Source organism: Mytilus trossulus, chromosome 4, assembly GCF_036588685.1.
Source record: "Mytilus trossulus isolate FHL-02 chromosome 4, PNRI_Mtr1.1.1.hap1, whole genome shotgun sequence".
NCBI classification, from domain to species: Eukaryota; Metazoa; Mollusca; class Bivalvia; order Mytilida; family Mytilidae; genus Mytilus; species Mytilus trossulus.
Window position 1 is genome coordinate 59,827,681 of NC_086376.1, and position 20,233 is coordinate 59,847,913.

Genomic DNA, 20,233 nt, shown 5'->3' on the forward strand with positions numbered 1-20,233 from the left:
ATACTTTATTGTAAATAGTTTAAGCATGACACTTATTCAGTTTGCTATGTTCTTTTACGTCCATTTGATAGTGCTTTTATTTATGGGAACCGCAAAAAAGCCTTCACCTAGAAAGCTTCTATCCAAAACAATTGCTCTTTTTGTCCTATTCTAATTGGAAATAATTCATGGCGGCTTGAATATATCGTGATTTTACCACAGGTTGGTCCTTTATGACAAATATTTTACCTGCTTGAATATATCCTGGTTTTACCATGGGTTGGTCCTTTATGACAAATATTTGACCTGAATATATCTCGATTTTACCACGGGTTGGTCCTTTATGACAAATATTTGATAAAATCACGATATATTCAAGACCCCATGAATTATTTCTTAAATATTCATTGCTACATGTTACGTACATGTGAATAAGATTTTTCATATACTATTCTGCCTGGATAACTACAAACGCAAGTAAGTTCATACTTATTTTTTTTTATGTCAAACAGACTCATTGAAGCTTGAAATTATAAATGTTCACATGTAAGAGGTGTTAAGATGATATGGACATGGTCAATTGTGATACAAACAGGTCATGAGTTTCCTCAGAATTGAATTGTTTTATATTTTTCAGGCATACATTGTTTAAAGCTGACTATACAGAGTCGGTTTTTGAATGCTGTATGGTTGGCTTTGTTGGCTTACATTCATCTCATTTGAACATTAATAGTGGATAATTGTATCATTGGCAATCATACCACATCTCCTCATTTATATAGAGAGGAAATAAGCAATTAAATTTCAGAAATGAAATCATGTGTAAATGACAGATATATTGTTGTTAGTTATCAACTAGAACTAATGATAAAATAGCAATAGTTTATATAATACTCAAACAAACACTTTTTCTCTTTTAAAAAACGCATTAACTATTTTGAAGTAATACGAATAAAACTGTAAAAGACAGGCTATTCCTTTGATATAAATAACTATAAGTCTTATAAATAGGTTTGCAACAAACAACTGGATACTAAATGATCAAAGAAAGTAATCTTAACATATCTCACATTTTCCTCAGGGTTTTCTATCACATCACTTGCAAGTAAAGCAATCTTCTTTTTCTTTTCTTTTAGGTTATGTTTTCTTTGTATAAGCAGCTGAATATTTGATAATTGTGGCAAAGGTTTTGGTTCCTGGTTGATAATGGTATCTCTTTCTATTATGTCTGAACTTGTTTCGCCATTTGGTTCTGGAAATTTAAAAACATATAATCAACGATCATGTTTAGTTTTTGAAATAATGGTTTTGTCAAAATAACTTGAGGCTGAAAATTATGACATTTATTACATTATCATATAGAATTTAGATGAGTTCCAGTCATTGCCAAATTGTTTTTCTTTTTTAATATTTAACCTTTTTTGTTTAAAATTTTCAAGTAATATCTTAACATTTATTTATAATTTCATAAAAGATCTTCAGTTGAAGATTATCCATTTTTGATAATAAAAAAAAGAAAATAAAAAGAATAAATTTGCAAGAGTTCCTCGGAACCCAGTCATCCAGTGTATCGCTTCTCTATGAATCTAATAAAATTGAATATTTTAAAAACTTTAACTGCAGACTGTTTGTAATGTTAACTGGAAGAAAAATTAAGTCCATATATAAGCAATATACATGATATGGACCATAATTTGGTATTCGGCCTTTGGTTTCTTTTTGTATCCTTTTTTATAAGTTCTAAAATTTTAACTTTTATTTTGTAGGTTGTGTTGGTGTTAGAATAGTATGAATGGAACAATTGAGTTTTTCGAGAAAAAATTAATACATTTTGATTCACCGTTTACGTGACATGAAACCAAACAGGAAACCAATCTTTATTTTCTTTATTTTGCACAGTATAATTCAAAAGACATAAATAAACACCATTACTAGTGTTACTTGCTTCATGTTAATATTTAAAATCTATTTTCAATGTTATATTAAAGTTTTTTTTAAACCTGACAGGAAACCATAAGAAACCGAAAGCATTTTTTTAGTTTTATTTTATTGCAAAATCTGCTTAAAATAATCTGAACAGTATTCTTTTTCTTAAAATCCATCTTAAATGTAACAGTATTATAAAACTCCTAAATATGTGCTTGTTTTGAAAACAATTAGTACAATTTATTCAGAATTTTCCATATTTTCTCCATTGATACAGGATACCATAATCGTTGTATCTTGATGTTTAAGCAAAAAAAATGTATTTATATTTGGTTTTGATATTCCAGTTATATACAATTTATTCCAAATCATTGGCAATGTAACATTCTTTAAATCCAGTAAAGAAAAAAACTTTTAACTTGGAATTAAAATCTTTAAAATAGGCACAATGTCAATGTGATACTTGTTACCTGTACACCATCTACATGGTTTCCACATTTTAACCTTCTTTAGTGGGCTAAAATCAATAAAGTACTTCCTTTCAAGTCATGCATGGTAAAAGTTTACTTCTCCTTTCACAAGTTTATTGCGTTTCTGATAAGTGTTTGCAGAACATGAATAAAAAATATTAATTAAAAACTGTGACAGGATTCCAACTTTTTACATTCTAAGTGTAACGGTATATTAACATGTATTTGTTATTAAATTATATTTATTCACCTAAAATATCCAGTAATATTTACTGCTGAAGTTAAATCAATCCAACGAGCATTGGTACAATGATAAGAGACGTAATTTCGATTGATTTTTCCAAGGACTCTTCACATCATTATCGGGAAACGAAGTGTGTTCTAACGTCTGTCAAATATGAAATCGATTTTGTCAAGTCATTGGGCATTTATTTTCACACAGGATCGTATGTAACATTATGCACATAGGAAAAATAACAGACCACCGGCGCAATCTCTTTGACAATTGTATTTTCCTCTTTTAAACAAGACGAAACAAGTCTACAGATTATGTTTGCTAACATCCCTTTGGAAACAAAAACAATGTTTAGACCTAGTATTTCGTACATCCGGCCGTAATGGCGTTATCACATGTTAGTCACATCTTTCACATATGACCGGAAATGGTTAGAACTTAAGGACAAAAACAATTTTAATAAATAACTGGACTTCTGTTTCGTGTGAAATGTAACGCATAACGACAACGTAATTTTCTTACTTAATTATTACGAAGATCAAAACAAGAATGTAAATCATCTCGGATTTACCTGTTTGAACATCTCACGAGAGTTCATATTTGCATATTGTTTTTAAGAATTCTATTACAACAAAGCAGATAACATCATCTAAAAATTGCGTTACGAAATCGGACACAAAAATCACGCCACTGTTCTTACATCTGCTACATAAATACTTATAGTTCTCGGCATTTTCTTCTCACTATTCTTATTGGTCGATGTTCTTTGTTATTTGAAAGCAAAAGTTACGAATTTGCCGGTGATGATTATCTATAAATCAGTTAGCGTTATGCTCTTCGGAAGCAATAAGTAACGCGAGAAACGACACAAAAATACAGTTGTAGAATCTTTGAAATTCGTATATTTTAATTTTTTTTCTAGGGAAGAGTAGCATACACTTGTATGTTGATAAAAATAATGGCATCTTTAGATGAAGTTGCAACTTTTCTTACAGTAATTCACATTTTATCACTTTTCTATAGTTATAGGAAACAGAGCCCAATAGCAAATTATGGTCCATATATGGAAAAACAGGAAATATATTTTTACAAAAATTCCTGCTAGATACATTTTTGTACTAGCTTTTGATCATAAACAAGCTTCTGTCTAAGTTTGGTAGAAATCCAGGTTAGTTTTAAGAAAGTTATCAAAATTTCAAGAACTTTAACCTCAGAGTGAATATTTGTGGCCACAACAGCCTCCAAGGACGGAATGTAGTATCGCTTTGTCTTGCTTTTGCGACAAAATGTACAGGCTCTACAATAAGTGAAAAAAAAACGTACAATCATTTAATTGATTTAAACTAGTGTTGTCAAATCGTACACTTTTGCCTAACCGGTTAATCGGATAATCGTGCGACCGATTAACCGGTTAACCGGTAGTTTTAGTTGGTGTTTGAAAGCCTAATCAATTGTATCCTCCAGATAGATATAAGATGTTGTATGAGTGTGAATTTGACAACCTTTCATCCAAGTCATAAGTTTACGCTTTTAGAATTGAAGTCTGTCCTTTGGCATTATAAGGCTTGTCTGTGAGGATTCCTGACGAAGTTTGACTTTTCATAATCAACTTCACCGTATCAACTATAGAGTTTGTACCAATTTCAGATTAAAAAATAAAAAAAAAATATTGATCTTGTCGAATTGAATATGTCTGAAACAGATAATTCTTTCCTGTTCAATTGTTGTCTCCGAAAATAGTGTGGAGTGTATCAATTTGAATGATTAATTATAAAAAAGAAGATGTGGTATGATTGCCAAAGAGACAATTCTTCACAAGAGATCAAATTAACACAGAAATTAACAACTATAGGTCACCATGCGGCCTGTTTCTTTCCTTTGTTTGCATGTTACGCGTACTATCACATATACATTGCTTACATTCAGATTGGTTTGCACTTCACAATTTTTTAATTAGCATTTCGTTACAAGTAAGACTAAGCCTTGCACGACGGAGGTTGTACATTTCGATGTAGGTTTACATAATATTAGATCAGAAACGAAATAATGAAGTAAATCGTAAAATTTAATATCATTAAAACTTTTAATATTTTTATTTCAAATTGATATTAAATCTATCAAAAAAAAGTCCGGTTAACCGGCTAGTGTTTTTGGTATTTGGTATTCGGTCATTCGACCAGTTAACAGATTAACCGGTTAATCGTTGACAACACTAATTTAAACACAATCTTCAATAGTTTTTGTTCTCCCACAGAAAATCACTGTGACCAAAGAAATAATCATAATGAGTTACTCCATTGATATTGATGTCTGGGATACTTGTTATACGACATTTTTTGCACTTTCCTAAGAATGGGGCGACATATGTAAAATTTTAAGGCTTGTAAAACTTGACATTGAGGTTTAGATTAATAACTGATAGCATGACTAAGTTAGCAGTATATGCAATGGAAGCATAGCTATTTAAACATTTATACAATGGTAACTTAGTTGGCTCATTATTCATTGCTCAATATTTTTTTAACACATACAAAATTTCATTAAAAAAAAATGATGGTGCATAGCTGCCTTTTTAATATGAATTGTACCTTCGATCATCTGAGGAATAATTCCTTTCTTTGTCTTAATTGGTAGCAAATCTTTCATATTCTTCCGACTTTCTCCAGCAAATAATTTTCTTGGCTCTTGCTCATAAATCTGTCTAGATTCTGAATATGTTCTTTTTCTTTTAGAAGCAATTTTCTCTCAATTTGAAAATCTAAAACAAAATTAGGCATGTAGATATTTGTTCATTCTTAAAAATCATATCACATACATGTATATCCTTATTCTAAATGTTCTACGTTTATTAATATTATATAGGCAAACACAATCTAAATTAAGTGAGGGTCTGCTGGAGCATAAACAAAAAATCACAAGTAAAGGCTCTCTGTATAACTTGCATTCAAATATAGGATCCCATAAGACTGTTATGGAAGAATTGTGTCACCTGTGGCCGATCAAAGGGTAATGAAATTAGCAATCACATCCAAAGATAAAAACTTGTAGACAAAAATTTAGTATTGTGATGGTTGAAGAATGTGCAATTAAATTCAAATATTGCAATGTCTGGGACATCTGCATACAGATATTATGTACATCACAGTAATATGTATGTATCAGATATCTGAATGTGAGTTCTAATTGGGGTACTCATTCAGTCGCACTTTTCTCAATAACCAAAAAAAAAATCAATAATTGACCACTTAATTAGGTCTTTCCACTTTTCTGTGGAAAGACCTATTGTTTTTCTTCTGATTATTTTTTTTTTTTTTTTTTCTTCCGCCTAATTTTGTTCTTGCGATAAACATTTGTTTCGCAATATGTCGCTTAGATATTTTGTATATGATATCGAACAGTTTATGCGCTTTTGAAATTTACCCTGCGTAAACAAATACTTTTCTTTGTAGGAGTTATCTCCCCAAACACTGTTTTCCTTGTTAGCGCATCTCCTTCGCAACCGTAAAAGATTATGACAAATTTATTTTACAAAATTGCTCGTTATATCCTTCGCATGATTTGTCCTATTTTGACCGAAGCGATATGACCGCTCCATATGAGAGTTATTTCCCCTTATGCATCTGATATAAGTGATATGAAATTCTATCTTATAAACCATAAGTGATAGAGACCTAGGATCTTTTGATTTGAGGTCCTTGGTCCCAAAAAATGAAAATTAGGTCAAGGTCAAAGGTCAAGGTCATATTTTAATATTTTAATTTGGCTTATTTTCACTTATATCCAAAGACTGTGTAAGATATCAACAAATTATTTTTACTAAATTGTTAGTTGCGACATGTCGTAAGATTTAAATTTTGATTGCAAGCGTACGTTGAATGTAAAAGGGAGTTTTCTCCCCTCTTGTATTAAAAAATACGCGTTTGGTGATATAACTCATTAACTAAATATAATTAAGATCTATGGTCTTTTGATTTGAGGTCCTTGGTTTATGACCTTGAAATTGATCTCAAGGTCATAGCTTAATTTGACGTTCTAGATTTTGACCTTTGCTTTTATTATATATATGTATACATGATAAAGATATACAACTTTTAGAAAAAGGTATCAAACCATTTAACCTTGAAAAAACACAACCGGAAGTGACCTTTTGTAAACCGGAAGTAGCTATTTTTTGTACTTTATTACTATAAAAGTATATAGAACCAGATATTTTTGGAATCGGTTTCAAGTAAATATTTAAATATAATCGGAAGTAACATTTTTCAAACCGGAAGTAACAAATTATCTCCCTTATTTAAAAAAAATGTATGGAAACATTACATTTTTGGAATCAGCTTACTAGGAGCTATCATTTGACAATTGAAATGACATTTTAAACTTAGTTTCACAATTTTTCATATCAAAATATCAATATATTTTTATGGAAAGACCTTCAATTGTTCTCTGAACAATTGGTTTTTAATTTTTGTATTAGGTTTGTTTACATATAATATTACACCCTCTTATTCAAAATCAGGGTTTCTGCTGGTGGTCGCCATTTTTCGCAATTTGCGAAAAAATAATAATTGTGGCGATTAAAATTCGTCAATGGCGAAAGAATTTGGCGAAAGAAATATAACGATTTATGTTTAGTCATCTTGTTTATTTACTTTTTTCGGGTTTCTCTGACTTTACCAATCAGACAATATTCGGAATTCACCTTGAACTCGTTAAGATTTTGACAGAAAATCAATAATCAGCTGATTGCATTTATAGCTATGGTCAGCTATCCACATCAAAGAATTAATTAATAAAGGTGTTGATTGTATGATATATGGTTAAATGGCTTCTGTAACATGTCATTAACAGGATTTATTAACCAAGTTGCGATGCACTTGTTAGATGCAAAATTTTTATGCTTCCTCTCCTTCTTTTTTAAAATGATAGTCCAGAAAACTGCTGTTATGACGAAAAATGTTCAAAAGCAAGGAAGGTCTCTGATTTAAAACTTTATCATTTAACTTTCATTTATATCCTTGATTTGAGTTGGTACTTTAAAGTCGTTTCAGTGACACACGTCTTTCAAGCATATACGATGGTCGAGAAGTAGAAAAGAAAACTGCTGTTATGAAGAACTCTATTGAAAAGGTTGGCATGAGAGTAACCCTTCAATGTAATGACTACACCTTTCACAAGGGATCAATTTCAAATGATAAGATGTTTTGTTTTGTGATAAAAAACGCTTTTTATTTAGAGAAAGGGGGGGGGGGGCTGGAAAAAAAAGTAAATTTAAAAATAAAATATATATTTGTGTTATTTGGCGAAAAAAATAATAAAGTGGCGAAAAATATATTGTTTTGGCGAAAGAGGTGGCAAAAAAAAATTGACCCAGGGGAGACCCTGTTCAAAATGCAAGTCAAAAGTGAGTACCTTTTCTAAGCAGCACTGACAAAACTGGTTTGTCCTGGAGTGCCATAAAATTCTACATTCTCTGGATTTAACTGGTCCTCTTCTTCACTACCATTTTCTACTTGACTTTGTGATTTTCCTGAATTTTTATGCTGTAATTTTTCTTCATTCTGGTTTTGTTGATCTTTATCCTTCTTTTTTCTTTTCTTCAATTTTCCTTGTTTTGCTAATCAATTATGTTTTTTATTGGCTAATTTTGACTGACTTGTCTTGTCTTTGAGGTTTTTGACCTAGATGGTTTCAAAAAAAAGATTTTTCAATGTCAAAATACAGTTCACGAAGGCAAAAAAAAAAGATGTGTGTTTCCTACATGTATCTCACACTAGCATTTTATAACAAAAAACTTACATTATACATCAATTGGTCTATACCAATATACCTCAATTGGTGGATTATACGTCAGTTGAGGTATAGGCCACCAATTGGTGAACCTGTTAAAATATTTTAGAATTAAAAAAATGTAATTGATATGGACTTTGTCGGGGATCCCCTTTCACATGTAATGCAGCCTCATATTATTTATCTGTAACTATAGTTTGCTAACTATTCTAAGGCTCTTTCTTTTACTTATTTTATTTCATTTCTAGATTTCGTCAGGTCAATGATATATATATAAAAGTATTAACACTTGTATGCAAATTTGTCCACCATTACGTAAAATCACACAGGTTCCTGTAAATTTTGACATCACAATTTGAAAGTGATTGTTGCTTGATGTCAAAAGGTGCTTCGGAGTCGATCTAAGGTCATTCAGAGGCAAGATACAGCTAATTACCAAAAGTGTAAATAAAAAAAGGTACCTTCTCATAAATATACATTAATAGTGGGTCTTCCTATGGATAGAAACAAGTGCCTGTGATGAAGACATAAAGTTTTCTAAATTTAGATTGTGTTAAACATCATTTGTACCAAACGTTGCCAAACAGGATTGATTTTTGAATGAGTTTAAAGTGTGTACCAAAATAGGGAGGGCTCAAAAGGAAAGGATCCTTCCATAACATGTTCCCCACAACGATCTTTATCATCTTACAGGCTAGTCCAAATAATTATGACGTCTGGCAAGGCTATTTTTTTTCTTCTGGGACACCTTCCTACGAATTTAGGTTTCAAAGTTCCCCCCAAAATTTGCTCTCAAACTCCAGACGTAAAAAATGGCTTCGGCGTTATGACGTTGTAGGAAGGCGTAAATAGCCTTGCCAAACGTCATAATTATTTGGACTAATTACAGGCCACTTGTTGACGGAAAGTTATATAGATAGATGGAAAGCAATGGACTTAGTTAGACCAAACAACAGTGTTTTTCGGGGCTAATGAAAAGCCTTGAGTTTAGGAGCGGATGACAGACGCCAAATGACCTGCTGGTCAATTTTGTGAATTTTAAACACGTGAAACTTACTCCGAGTTTTTTTATTTCGAAATTTTCAATGTAGATTTTGATTTTTTACGAAAACCTTGTTTTTCGTTTATTATAATCGTTTCTCAGATACAGATTTTAATAAACATTAACATACAGACCGTTCTCGGTTTGATAATATCCATTTCCGTGTCTTGTTCGCTGGCAAAAATCTCGACTTTAACAAACTCACTACACTAATTCGGGCAACCATTGGGACAATTGGGGAATCATTAAATTAAATTCAAGGTGGGTGATGTTTTTTTTTATCCCTAATTTGATGTAAAAAATATAAAAAAATACAGTTTTTATTTCCGCAACAAAGACTCAGAAATAAAATTTCCGTATACGTAACGCCCTTTTAATAAAGTTAAATGGAATGACCAAGGATTTGTATAGTTAGATTAACTATACAAATCCTTGGAATGACAGACCAAAATCAGTCATTGAATGGAAAATGCAATCTATAGAAATATCAAATGAACGGCAATATTTAATGACCTGAGTGGAAACAATAGTTTTCAGTCATGATCTTTTGCTAGTAACAAACTGACTCATAGACTGAGGAGGACATCACATCTATAGAAAACATAACTTACATGCAACGAAGCTATGACGATCTTTAACGAACTATAACAAATCAATAAGATGTAAACAACAAAATAGTTCTCTAAAATTATTATATTTCATATCACTTCACTGCAAGCTATTTTTCAAATTTAATTTTGGACTCTTTATAGGACTTTAATGTGGACTTAAATCCGTCAAAAATGTAAAAGTCACGACAAGTTTAATTCAGCATATCAAAGAACACCAAGAATTCATTTTTTCTTAAATCAAAGATAAATGTATTATGAACACATGCGCAGGCACTTGTCTCAGAAAAAAAAATCCTATATACCTTATTTTTTCTGAGACAAGTGCCTGTGATTATGAACCGTTCCTGGACCTTGATGCATATGTATTTAAGCAATTTGGGTACATGCCTTAAAAAAAAACAAGAATGTGTTCCTAGTCAATGCCCCATCCGCAGTATCATTTTCTGAGTTCAATGGACCTTAAAATGGGCTAAGCTCTGGTTTTTGGCATTAAAATAAGAAAGATGATATCTAGGAACATGTATAAGTTATTCTTCAAAATCTCAATGCACTATTGTTGAAAAAAAGTCATTATTCCCCTAAAAAGCACAGTTTTCTAAGCCTTTTTTTTTAAATTTTCTTCGAAATTCCAAAAAAAAAAAATGATTTTAACAGAAAAAATACATGTCATTAGAGTCGACTCAGTCGATTAATTTGAGCCCTTAACCACATCTATACGTCAGCAAATGGCGATGAAACAAGTCTCTGAAATGCCCCCAAGATAGGCTTAAAATTTGCTTCATTGGATATTTTCTGAAGAAATGTGTACTATAGTTCAGTGATAAAAAAATTATAATGGATGTTTCCGAAATAAAAAATCATTAATTATAGGAGATGATTCTTGCACCCCCGGCAGCGAGATTCGAACACGCAACCTTTCTTCCTTGGGATAGTTCAGCATACCTTGTACCACTGGCATCGTCTCGAAAATTTTGAAATTTTTAAAAAGTACTTTTTTAAGTCTACTACTCAAAATCGAAAAAAAATTATTAAGAAGATCCTACCCCAGTTTGATTTCTTCAACAAATAATCTGTTCAGATGATATATATTTGTTGCAACATGCATGATTTTTACGCAAATATAGGAAGAATCAACTTATCGGGGCCTTGTATAGCTGACTATGCGGTATGGGCTTTGCTCATTGTTGAAGGCCGTACGGTGACCTATAGTTGTTATCGTTTGTGTCATTTTGGTCTTTTGTGGATAGTTGTCTCATTGGCAATCATACCACATCTTCTTTTTAATATAAGTCTCATTTAAATTATACATGGACATACACGTTCCTTTATCTGAACAAACACATATTTCAACTTTGCCAAACAAATATTCAGGATATTTAAGTGACTTTTTGTCTCTTTTACCATACTACATCTTTAAGAAATGACTTCGAATTTTTAGCGCATTTCAAGTTTGCGATTGCGCTGCCGTACACTAAAAACATATATTTTTAACTAGTGTACATGTTATACCTATTAATTTGATACTATTCTTCCAAATCTCAATGCACAATTATTTTTATTACATATTTACATACTATCACCATTGAGACATCCCTCGTTGGTGAGAATTCTTCTATATACAGAGTTGTTAGTAGTTATCCTCCTACATTAGTAAAAAAATAAAATACATCTAGATGATACATGTTTTAAAAGTTAAAAGAAATATATACAGCATATATGTCTCTAAATTTTTTTTAAAATTTTTATGGCGATTCATTTTTCAAAAAAAAGTCTATATGAATAGACGGTGTACAAATTCTATATTGAAAGCGAGACAACTCCAAAATATATTCAAAAGTCGAACACACCTAAATGCTATCGATAATTTTACGTTGGAATGTGATCTATTGTACTAACAACCATATTGGTTATTTTCTGAAGAACTGTGTACTATAGTTCAGTGATAATGAATGTCTGCGAAGGAAAAGTTACATTTATTAACGGAGATGATTTTTGCAACCCCGGCAGCGAGATTCGAACACGCAACCTTTTTGCCTTCGGATGGTTCAGCATACCCCTGTACCACTGGCACCGACTCGAAAAGTGCAAAATTTAAGTACTTAAGTCTACAACTCAAAATCGAAAAAAAAAATAATTAAGAAGATCCCATCCCAGTTTGATTTCTTTAAGAAACTATGTGTTCAGATGATATATTTTTATTGCTAAATGCATGATTTTTACGCAAATATAGGAAGAATCAACTTACTCTGTCATTTTCCAATTCAGTGAAATATACATGGTCATACATGTTCCAGTTTATCTGAACAAACAAAGTCACAGTGTTTTCAACTGTATTATTTATACCCCAATACTGACGAAATCATGTTTTGTTACATCTATTTCAACTTTGCCAAACAAATATTCAGGATATTTTAGTGACTTTTTGTCTCTTTTACCATACTACATCTTTAAGAAATGACTTCGGATTTTTAGCGCATTTCAAGTTTGCGATTGCGCTGGTACACTAAAAAATTATATTTCAACTAGTGTACATGTTATACCTATTAATTTGATGCTATTCTTCAAAATCCCAATGCACAATTATTGAAAAAAGTCAATATTCCCCAAAAAAGCACAGTTTTCTACGCCCTTCTTTTTGAAAATATTCTTCAAAATTCCAAGAAAAATAATTGGTTTTAACAGAAAAAATACATGTCATAAGAGTCGACTTGACTCTAAACCGATAATGATAGAAGTTTGATGCACAGTAAATCACATTGCTGGTTATCTGAGGATTAATTTGAGCCATTAACCACATTTGTACGTCAGCAAATGGCGATGAAACAAGTCTCTGAAATGCCCCCAAAAATATCTTAAAATTTGCTTCATTGGTTATTTTCTGAAGAACTGTGTACTATAGTTCAGTGATAATGAATGTCTGCGAAGGAAAAGTTACATTTATTAACGGAGATGATTTTTGCAACCCCGGCAGCGAAATTCGAACACGCAACCTTTTTTCCTTCGGATGGTTCAGCATACCCCTGTACCACTGGCACCGACTCGAAATTTGCAAAATTTAAGTACTTAAGTCTACAACTCAAAATCGAAAAAAAAATAATTAAGAAGATCCCATCCCAGTTTGATTTCTTTCAGAAACTATGTGTTCAGATGTTATATTTTTGTTGCTAAATGCATGATTTTTACACAAATATAGGAAGAATCAACTTACTCTGTCATTTTCCAATTCAGTGAAATATACATGGTCATACATGTTCCAGTTTATCTGAACAAACAAAGTCACAGTGTTTTCAACTGTATTATTTATACCCCAACACTGACGAAATCATGTTTTGTTACATCTATTTCAACTTTGCCAAACAAATATTCAGGATATTTTAGTGACTTTTTGTCTCTTTTACCATACTACATCTTTAAGAAATGACTTCGGATTTTTAGCGCATTCCAAGTTTGCGATTGCGCTTGTACACTAAAAAATTATATTTTAACTAGTGTACATGTTATACCTATTAATTTGATACTATTCTTCAAAATCTCAATGCACAATTATTGAAAAAAGTCATTATTCCCCAAAAAAGCACAGTTTTCTACGCCCTTCTTTTTGAAAATATTCTTCAAAATTCCAAGAAAAATAATTGGTTTTAACAGAAAAAATACATGTCATTAGAGTCGACTTGACTCTAAGCCGATAATGATAGAAGTTTGATGCACAGTAAATCACATTGCTGGTTATCTGAGGATTAATTTGAGCCATTAACCACATTTGTACGTCAGCAAATGGCGATGAAACAAGTCTCTGAAATGCCCCCAAAAATATCTTAAAATTTGCTTCATTGGTTATTTTCTGAAGAACTGTGTACTATAGTTCAGTGATAATGAATGTCTGCGAAGGAAAAGTTACATTTATTAACGGAGATGATTTTTGCAACCCCGGCAGCGAGATTCGAACACGCAACCTTTTTTCCTTCGGATGGTTCAGCAAACCCCTGTACCACTGGCACCGACTTGAAAATTGCAAAATTTAAGTACTTAACTCTACAACTCAAAATCGAAAAAAAAAATAATTAAGAAGATCCCATCCCAGTTTGATTTCTTTAAGAAACTATGTGTTCAGATGATATATTTTTATTGCTAAATGCATGATTTTTACGCAAATATAGGAAGAATCAACTTACTCTGTCATTTTCCAATTCAGTGAAATATACATCATGGTCATACATGTTCCAGTTTATCTGAACAAACAAAGTCACAGTGTTTTCAACTGTATTATTTATACCCCAATACTGACGAAATCATGTTTTGTTACATCTATTTCAACTTTGCCAAACAAATATTCAGGATATTTTAGTGACTTTTTGTCTCTTTTACCATACTACATCTTTAAGAAATGACTTCGGATTTTTAGCGCATTTCAAGTTTGCGATTGCGCTGGTACACTAAAAAATTATATTTCAACTAGTGTACATGTTATACCTATTAATTTGATGCTATTCTTCAAAATCCCAATGCACAATTATTGAAAAAAGTCAATATTCCCCAAAAAAGCACAGTTTTCTACGCCCTTCTTTTTGAAAATATTCTTCAAAATTCCAGAAAAATAATTGGTTTTAACAGAAAAAATACATGTCATAAGAGTCGACTTGACTCTAAACCGATAATGATAGAAGTTTGATGCACAGTAAATCACATTGCTGGTTATCTGAGGATTAATTTGAGCCATTAAGCACATTTGTACGTCAGCAAATGGCGATGAAACAAGTCTCTGAAATGCCCCCAAAAATATCTTAAAATTTGCTTCATTGGTTATTTTCTGAAGAACTGTGTACTATAGTTCAGGGATAATGAATGTCTCCGAAAGAAAAGTTACATAACTATAGGAGATGATTTTTGCAACCCCGGCAGCGAGATTCGAACACGCAACCTTTTTTCCTTCGGATGGTTCAGCTTTTTTTATCATTAATAAAAATTTTATTACATATTTACACACTATCACCATTGAGACATCCCTCGTTGGTGAGCATTTTTCTATATACTCTAGTTGTTAGTAGTTATCCTCCTACATTAGTTAAAAAATAAAATACATCTAGATGATACATGTTTTAAAAGTTAAAAGAAATATATACAGCATATATGTCTCTAAACTTTTTTTAATTTTTTTTATGGCGATTCATTTTTCAAAAAAAGTCTATATGAATAGACGGTGTACAAATTCTATATTGAAAGCGAGACAACTCCAAAATATTTTCAAAAGTCGAACACACCTAAATGCGATCGATAATTTTACGTTGGAATGTGATCTATTGTTCTAACAACCAATCAAATTGAAGTAACTGTCTAGACAAACAAAACTATGTTGTCGTTTTGAATATCTAATAAAGTGTTTTTGTGTAAAAAATATTTGTAGAATAATTGTTTTTGTTGTGTCATGTTATAATACATGTATGCGTATCCAATGTATTTTCTTATTGTGAATTTGAAAAAAAGTAGTGCATCTATTTCTTTGTCATGAAAAACTTTTAAATTCCGTGTTTTGAATATGCAAACTCGGGCTACACTAAGGAAAAAGTTTAGAAAATAAGTATTAATATCTTGTGAAAAATAAATGGTTTTAACAGAAAAAATACATGTCATTAATGATAGAAGTTTTATGTACAGTAAATCACATTGCTGGTTATCTGAGGATTAATTTGAGCCATTAACCACATTTGTACGTCAGCAAATGGCGATGAAACAAGTCTCTGAAATGCCCCCAAAAATATCTTAAAATTTGCTTCATTGGTTATTTTCTGAAGAACTGTGTACTATAGTTCAGTGATAATGAATGTCTCCGAAAGAAAAGTTACATTTATTATAGGAGATGATTTTTGCAACCCCGGCAGCGAGATTCGAACACGCAACCTTTTTTTCCTTCTCATGGTTCAGCATACCCCTGTACCACTGGCACCGACTCAATAATTGCAAAATTTAAGTATTTAAGTCTACAACTCAAAATCGAAAAAAAAATAATTAAGAAGATCCCATCCCAGTTTGATTTCTTTAAGAAACTATGTGTTCAGATGATATATTTTTGTTGCTAAATGCATGATTTTTACACAAATATAGGAAGAATCAACTTACTCTGTCATTTTCCAATTCAGTGAAATATACATGGTCATACATGTTCCAGTTTATCTGAACAAACAAAGTCACAGTGTTTTCAACTGTATTATTTATACCCCAACACTGACGAAATCATGTTTTGTTACATCTATTTCAACTTTGCCAAATAAATATTCAGGATATTTTAGTGACTTTTTGTCTCTTTTACCATACTACATCTTTAAGAAATGACTTCGGATTTTTAGCGCATTTCAAGTTTGCGATTGCGCTGGTACACTAAAAAATTATATTTTAACTAGTGTACATGTTATACCTATTAATTTGATACTATTCTTCAAAATCTCAATGCACAATTATTGAAAAAAAGTCATTTTTCCCCAAAAAAGCACAGTTTTCTACGCCCTTCTTTTTGAAAATATTCTTCAAAATTCCAAGAAAAATAATTGGTTTTAACAGAAAAAATACATGTCATAAGAGTCGACTTGACTGCTAAACTGATAATGATAGAAGTTTGATGCACAGTAAATCACATTGCTGGTTATCTGAGGATTAATTTGAGCCATTAACCACATTTGTACGTCAGCAAATGGCGATGAAACAAGTCTCTGAAATGCCCCCAAAAATATCTTAAAATTTGCTTCATTGGTTATTTTCTGAAGAACTGTGTACTATAGTTCAGTGATAATGAATGTCTGCGAAGGAAAAGTTACATTTATTAACGGAGATGATTTTTGCAACCCCGGCAGCGAGATTCGAACACGCAACCTTTTTTCCTTCGGATGGTTCAGCATACCCCTGTACCACTGGCACCGACTCGAAATTTGCAAAATTTAAGTACTTAACTCTACAACTCAAAATCGAAAAAAAAATAATTAAGAAGATCCCATCCCAGTTTGATTTCTTTCAGAAACTATGTGTTCAGATGTTATATTTTTGTTGCTAAATGCATGATTTTTACACAAATATAGGAAGAATCAACTTACTCTGTCATTTTCCAATTCAGTGAAATATACATGGTCATACATGTTCCAGTTTATCTGAACAAACAAAGTCACAGTGTTTTCAACTGTATTATTTATACCCCAACACTGACGAAATCATGTTTTGTTACATCTATTTCAACTTTGCCAAACAAATATTCATGATATTTTAGTGACTTTTTGTCTCTTTTACCATACTACATCTTTAAGAAATGACTTCGGATTTTTAGCGCATTTCAAGTTTGCGATTGCGCTGGTATACTAAAAAATTATATTTCAACTAGTGTACATGTTATACCTTTTAATTTGATACTATTCTTCAAAATCTCAATGCACAATTATTGAAAAAAGTCATTATTCCCCAAAAAAGCACAGTTTTCTACGCCCTTCTTTTTGAAAATATTCTTCAAAATTCCAAGAAAAATAATTGGTTTTAACAGAAAAAATACATGTCATAAGAGTCGACTTGACTGCTAAACTGATAATGATAGAAGTTTGATGCACAGTAAATCACATTGCTGGTTATCTGAGGATTAATTTGAGCCATTAACCACATTTGTACGTCAGCAAATGGCGATGAAACAAGTCTCTGAAATGCCCCCAAAAATATCTTAAAATTTGCTTCATTGGTTATTTTCTGAAGAACTGTGTACTATAGTTCAGTGATAATGAATGTCTGCGAAGGAAAAGTTACATTTATTAACGGAGATGATTTTTGCAACCCCGGCAGCGAGATTCGAACACGCAACCTTTTTTCCTTCGGATGGTTCAGCATACCCCTGTACCACTGGCACCGACTCGAAATTTGCAAAATTTAAGTACTTTAATTAAGTCTACAACTCAAAATCGAAAAAAAAATAATTAAGAAGATCCCATCCCAGTTTGATTTCTTTCAGAAACTATGTGTTCAGATGTTATATTTTTGTTGCTAAATGCATGATTTTTACACAAATATAGGAAGAATCAACTTACTCTGTCATTTTCCAATTCAGTGAAATATACATGGTCATACATGTTCCAGTTTATCTGAACAAACAAAGTCACAGTGTTTTCAACTGTATTATTTATACCCCAACACTGACGAAATCATGTTTTGTTACATCTATTTCAACTTTGCCAAACAAATATTCAGGATATTTTAGTGACTTTTTGTCTCTTTTACCATACTACATCTTTAAGAAATGACTTCGGATTTTTAGCGCATTTCAAGTTTGCGATTGCGCTGGTATACTAAAAAATTATATTTCAACTAGTGTACATGTTATACCTTTTAATTTGATACTATTCTTCAAAATCTCAATGCACAATTATTGAAAAAAGTCATTATTCCCCAAAAAAGCACAGTTTTCTACGCCCTTCTTTTTGAAAATATTCTTCAAAATTCCAAGAAAAATAATTGGTTTTAACAGAAAAAATACATGTCATAAGAGTCGACTTGACTGCTAAACTGATAATGATAGAAGTTTGATGCACAGTAAATCACATTGCTGGTTATCTGAGGATTAATTTGAGCCATTAACCACATTTGTACGTCAGCAAATGGCGATGAAACAAGTCTCTGAAATGCCCCCAAAAATATCTTAAAATTTGCTTCATTGGTTATTTTCTGAAGAACTGTGTACTATAGTTCAGTGATAATGAATGTCTGCGAAGGAAAAGTTACATTTATTAACGGAGATGATTTTTGCAACCCCGGCAGCGAGATTCGAACACGCAACCTTTTTTCCTTCGGATGGTTCAGCATACCCCTGTACCACTGGCACCGACTCGAAATTTGCAAAATTTAAGTACTTTAATTAAGTCTACAACTCAAAATCGAAAAAAAAATAATTAAGAAGATCCCATCCCAGTTTGATTTCTTTCAGAAACTATGTGTTCAGATGTTATATTTTTGTTGCTAAATGCATGATTTTTACACAAATATAGGAAGAATCAACTTACTCTGTCATTTTCCAATTCAGTGAAATATACATGGTCATACATGTTCCAGTTTATCTGAACAAACAAAGTCACAGTGTTTTCAACTGTATTATTTATACCCCAACACTGACGAAATCATGTTTTGTTACATCTATTTCAACTTTGCCAAACAAATATTCAGGATATTTTAGTGACTTTTTGTCTCTTTTACCATACTACATCTTTAAGAAATGACTTCGGATTTTTAGCGCATTTCAAGTTTGCGATTGCGCTGGTATACTGCTAAAAAATTATATTTCAACTAGTGTACATGTTATACCTATTAATTTGATACTATTCTTCAAAATCTCAATGCACAATTATTGAAAAAAGTCATTATTCCCCAAAAAAAGCACAGTTTTCTACGCCCTTCTTTTTGAAAATATTCTTCAAAATTCCAAGAAAAATAATTGGTTTTAACAGAAAAAATACATGTCATTAGAGTCGACTTGACTCTAAGCCGATAATGATAGAAGTTTGATGCACAGTAAATCACATTGCTGGTTATCTGAGGATTAATTTGAGCCATTAACCACATTTGTACGTCAGCAAATGGCGATGAAACAAGTCTCTGAAATGCCCCCAAAAATATCTTAAAATTTGCTTCATTGGTTATTTTCTGAAGAACTGTGTACTATAGTTCAGTGATAATGAATGTCTGCGAAGGAAAAGTTACATTTATTAACGGAGATGATTTTTGCAACCCCGGCAGCGAGATTCGAACACGCAACCTTTTTTCCTTCGGATGGTTCAGCAAACCCCTGTACCACTGGCACCGACTTGAAAATTGCAAAATTTAAGTACTTAAGTCTACAACTCAAAATCGAAAAAAAAAATAATTAAGAAGATCCCATCCCAGTTTGATTTCTTTAAGAAACTATGTGTTCAGATGATATATTTTTATTGCTAAATGCATGATTTTTACGCAAATATAGGAAGAATCAACTTACTCTGTCATTTTCCAATTCAGTGAAATATACATCATGGTCATACATGTTCCAGTTTATCTGAACAAACAAAGTCACAGTGTTTTCAACTGTATTATTTATACCCCAATACTGACGAAATCATGTTTTGTTACATCTATTTCAACTTTGCCAAACAAATATTCAGGATATTTTAGTGACTTTTTGTCTCTTTTACCATAC

At 31.6% G+C, this 20,233-nt stretch overlaps 1 long non-coding RNA gene across 1 annotated transcript; it reads right to left on the minus strand.

Annotated features, from left to right (window-relative positions):
* Positions 1-976: 976 nt before the first annotated feature.
* LOC134715651 (uncharacterized) lies at positions 977-8,318 on the minus strand. Its single transcript, XR_010106786.1, has 3 exons — positions 8,020-8,318; positions 5,199-5,368; positions 977-1,231 (listed from the first exon to the last, which is right to left on the minus strand). It is a non-coding gene; the product is annotated as an uncharacterized LOC134715651 (long non-coding RNA).
* Between the last annotated feature and the right edge of the window lie 11,915 nt (positions 8,319-20,233).